Here is a 5,345-nt window from a genome sequence, read left to right on the forward strand (position 1 = left end):
TGGCTAAAATACACTATCAGAAGTCTAGAAAATCTATTCCCGTCTCTGCTAATGAATTGCTTGGAACTTTGGGCCGGGTACATTTTGCTGTTCTGTACCTTGGTTTTGTGGATTCCTGTATTTGAAGAAATTAATGCCTGCTTCAATGGAGTGAAGTCAGATTTAATTTAGGTATCATGACAGAGTGAAGTAACTTCATCTTCTGGTAGTGCAGTGGTTAAATCCTTAATCTAAAAGTGATTTTAAGAAGGAAAAAAAATGTATTATCTTCCAGGAAAACTGCTTTATATTCCTGTTTCTTCCCTAGACTTCAAGGAGGGAGGGGGATTTACAATTCCATTCTACTATTTTTTTTCTATAAAAGAGCAGAGTGAGGCTAATGATAAGTGATGAGTATTTTGACAATCTGTCCCATATATTGTAATCATTGCTAAGAAAATATGATGGCTATCCCCAGCACATGGTTTGATTCCCCTTCCCCCTCCCACCATCAATAGCATATTTGTCTTAAAATACAAAGCATGTTAGTGATGGGAAGTATGCAAGTATGGAAGTAGGGCTGATTTAGTCTAGCAGTGGAGGAACCTGGTGAGGTTAATTATTAATAGGTTTGTGATGGGAGAAGGGACAAGCAAATATTTCCTGTTTCTCTATTGATAGCTGCTTGGCCTCTGTGTGACAAAGATCTGAACCCTGTTAAGCACTGTAAACAGGAAAGACTTTTATTACTCTCTTTGGAGAAGGGTAACAAGTCATTAATTTTTATTTGTTATAAACCTGTTGGTGTTCTTGGTCTCCTACCATCAGCCTACAACAAGCATTTAAAACTTTTTGACAGTTTTTACTTTGGACAATTTTTATGCAGTGTCTTGTCAGCTAATATTGTATTAGCCAATTTTTATGGCAGGTTGACAACTTCTGTCAGGGAGAGGATGCTTCTGGGGCCTATTATAAGACTGAAGGCAGAGGACAGAAAAGGAAACCTTTTGATAATGTTTCTACAATGCAGTATTCGGAGTCATAGATCCCTTGCATGTTATGGCACATACTGCATAGATTTTGCATTTTGATGCCTGGTTTCCCACTCTAAAGCTTAGTAAAAGAGGGAAGGAGTGCAAAGAAACCACACATCAACTTTTCTCTTTGTGGTATAGAATAAAAATGTTGGTGTGATCACTGAGTATTAAGGGCTTGCAAGGATTGATAACCTCCATCCAAGCAAGTCTTTCCAATGAGTGGAAAACACATGCATAAATGCAGATTACATATGATACTGGAAAAAACACAGATGAACCTAATTTAAACACAGAAACCAGCAGAAAATAAACCTAAACCAAAACTGTTTCTTAAAGTATGACAAACACGTGGAAGTATTTACTTCTTGCTCCAGTGGTCTTGTTTGGTTTTGATGACTTCTGGGGCTGAGTGCTATAAATACATTTTTAAAGAAGAGTCTAGAGAGCTACTTGGCACGTGTTTGTGTATGTGTAACAGTAAACTGAAATGTCGAGGTCAAAACTGAAATACTGGTGCAACAGGGAGATTTTTCTAGCTTTCCTAACATGAAATATTAAACACCAGATCATGATGGAGCTGTGATGATGCTATGGTTACAATTGTGTTATTATGAATTTATTAAAGGATTCACTGTTTTCTTGTATAAAAAGGAGGCTGATGTGCTCTGACATCCAATTTTGGAGAGAGAACCTGCATTTTTCTCAGGTATTTCGAGAAAACATATTAATTAGTCATCAGATCACAGAATCTGATTTTCTTCCTATACTGGGTTTATAGTACTGAAGTTCCACTAGTTTCAGAGGAGTTTCTTTAAGTCATACCAAGTTATCAAATCTGGCTACTCCATCTGATTTGTTCAATGTACCAAAATTGAATTGAAGAACAAGCACCACATGTGGGAAATATAGCACCATGGTTGAGGATAGCCATGGGGAAGCTGTGGAAATTCATCCCACAAATGAGATGTACAACACAGATGGTTGCACATCAGGCCAAGTATATGTTTATCTAATACTAAAATTATCAAAAATTGGCTTAAATAAGGAGAATATATGGCCCAGATGAATAACTTCATGTATCAATAAAGAAGCCAAGAAACCAATTCAAAAGTAGAGCAGAACACTATGTTGTATGAAATACAGCTCTTTGATAATAATGCCTTTGGATTGCAGGGATTATTAAAAGTTTTTTAGCATCTGCCATGTCTCATAGAGCCCCAGTAACAACCTTGTTTGTTTATAATCTAAAAGTCGTAATATAGTTCTCAGGGAAACAGATTTGCATTGATTCTTCAGTGGCAAACTTTAGGAATGTTTTGTTTTCCTTAGAGGGAGGAGAAAACAAGATGCCCTTCCACTGAGATTACTTTTATTTCAGGTTGGTAAGACCACGATAGTATTTTGGCTTTGAACCAAAACATAGAGGAACAACTGCAACACCACAGTGGACTTGGAGCCATTGGGTGCGTCCAGATGCAAAAACCTTTGAAGGCACCACAAAATGCATGCAGTGCATATGAAAAGCTTTTCTGTGCTGCATATTTGCAGCGTGGAGCCATAATTAAATCCCAGGAAATCCCAGGATCTAAAACAAACACAACAAAAAAAGTGGGGTGGCACACGTGGGTGCAGCATGTCACCCAAAACCGGAGTCTGGCTGGCCAGAGCCACGCTTCAGTTGCTGGCCAGGCTCTGGGCACCTGGATCTCCACTGCTGCAGCCCCGGGAGGATGCCAGGTAGGTCTGCTGGGGCCAGCACAGCTACTGGGCCCGGCCTCTCTTACCTCACCTGGGGCAATTTGCTGCACACCAGAGTGCTCGTGCAGGGACATTCCCTGGTGACAAGTTTTGTCCCTGGAGAAATGCACGTGCCCACTGCTCTGGATGTACCCATTTTATTTAAAGTACACAGAAAAAGGGCCATTTTCTGTGGTGTTTGGGCTAATTACTAAGAGAGCACAAGGCCAAGACTTTCTGCAAAACAGATTTACCAACATATATATGGTTTTTCTATCCTATATTCAACCCCACCCGTTGAAAAAACCTGGTTTGCTGTTATTAAAAAATCATAATATTAAAGAAAATAGTAATAGGATCTTTTTCTTCAGCTTTGAAGATTCACTATTTTTCCATCTTTTGTTGGCAATTGAGGACTAGAAAACAAATGTGAAAGCTGACTTATATTTACCTGAGTTTAAGATCTGGGGTTGCAAGCAAGGCACCACATTTTTCAAACCTCATGAGGAGAAAAATCATGAGAGTAGGCAGTTTCAGAACTGCTGAAACACTTAAATGTTAATCATAGTCCTGCATTCGAACAGCACGTCTCCACAGAGGCTGCATAATAGTAGTCAAAAAAATATTATGACACACTTGTTTACCAGCACTGAATTTTGCTCTGAAGCATGTGTATATATGGCTCTGTTTGGGAATGCTTCCTTCTGAAATCCATGGGGATTTGACACTTCCTTTGAATTCAGGAAAGAACAAGGCTAGGTCCAATAGCAGATTTACGTTTGGGAAGCAAAGTCTTTAGATGGTTATTACCACCTCCAGAGTTGTTCACCAATTCCCACAGATGTCATGAAACAACATGGTAGGGAATCACAAACCGAGGACAAGGATATGCATGGCTATAACCAGGAGTCTTTATTCTTGTTTTTAAGTCTCAAGTGAACTTCCCTCTTACTGATTTCAAAGTTAGTTGCCTTTATTGTCTGCATTGTGGAGTTGTATTGGAAAATAGTGCTTAACAATTATTATCACATTTATTATTGTATTAAACCCACATGTTTATGTATCTAATATTACAGGCCTAGAAATTCCAAAACAGATTGTATTCTTACTAGATCAATCCATTGCCTAAAACGGTACTGCTGCATTTTGTTATGACTTTATTATGGCAATTCTATTTCCACAGGTTTTAGTCTGACAATCTGACACGGACAAGTTCTGCAGGTTTAGTACGCTGTAGTATCAGAGTGACTTGCTTTTTAAATTCTAGATGATCATGAGTAACTCTAGTCTCTCCTTTTGGAAGGAGCTTTCCATAAAACAATGTGGGTTAAATCAATGACTTCTGAATGTCCCCAAAGCAGTGGGCAAACAGAATTATTTAAAGATAAAAAAGCTTGGGCACTTACAAAATTTAGACTATCTACAGACATTTGGGGAGCTAAGGGGGTTAGGTTGAGTTAAAAATGGCCACCTGATTGAAGGTAAGTTGGGATGGGGGCTAGCAGGGAGGACTGGGGAAGGCAGCCAGGGTCTTGAGTGGGGCTGTCGGGGATTGGGGAATTGGCGGGCGAGGCAGAATCCACAGGGGGATTAGAGGGCCTAGTGGGGTCTATAGGAGAGTTTGGTGGGACCAGGGTCCTCCTGACTGTCAGACAAACAAACCCTCCCACGTGGTGAACCAACCCCTGTTCTGCCATCCTGTCCACTCCAAGTTACTTCCTCAGTTTCTGACACAGACAAATGCTGGTAAAGTGGCATGGGGAGCAGCTTGTGGGATGTGGGGTTTAGCGGGGTAGTGGTGGTGGGCGGGGGTTGTCCTTCATCTGGAGTATGTGTGTTGTGGGGAGGAAGAGCCCTAGGGCTGGAGCCAGAGGCTGGGCTTTCCCATCTCTGGGTCTGTGCTGGGAACTATATAGAAGCTTGGGACAGTTAGATCAATCTAAAAATGGCCAACCTCATCTAAATTGAGTGTATTTTAGAGGTTGGGTTAACTTAGATTAGGTTGGCCATTTTTAGACCTATCTAACTGTCCTGAACTTCTGTACAGTTTGCACTTAGAATGATCCAGCTAACTACTTCAAGGTCCACACCTGGGCAAACTAAGTTGCATCAGATGCCCATTTTTAACTTGATTTAACTTCCCTGTAACCTCCCCAAATGTTTGTATACAGCCTTAAAATTGGAATAAAATTACATTTGTTTAGGACTGGGGAAAAATCAACTAGTTTTCAACAATAGAGTTCAAGAATGGTGCTACAGGAATGACAAGTCAGTTTTTTGATTGCTTAGTGTACTCATGAGCTTAAAAATAGATGTCTATAATGTAGCTCACTTTCTTATTTAAAGAATGGAAAACACTATATATTTCAAGGTATGCTGAAGTTGTAGAATATATTTGGGATATTAATATGGTAATAATTACACTGCATATGCATGTTTTGTGTGAATGATACCTAATCCGCAGAGACAAAATACATGGGATCAATGATTTCGATCTTCCATTTGTAGAAAATGAGTCATGGTCTATTTGCATCTATTGGATTATTTGCGATATGATTCTTCAGTTCATTAGTGGGCTACTCTGTTCAGCAG

This window comes from Alligator sinensis, unplaced genomic scaffold, assembly GCF_000455745.1.
Source record: "Alligator sinensis unplaced genomic scaffold, ASM45574v1 scaffold842_1, whole genome shotgun sequence".
NCBI lineage: Eukaryota > Metazoa > Chordata > Crocodylia > Alligatoridae > Alligator > Alligator sinensis.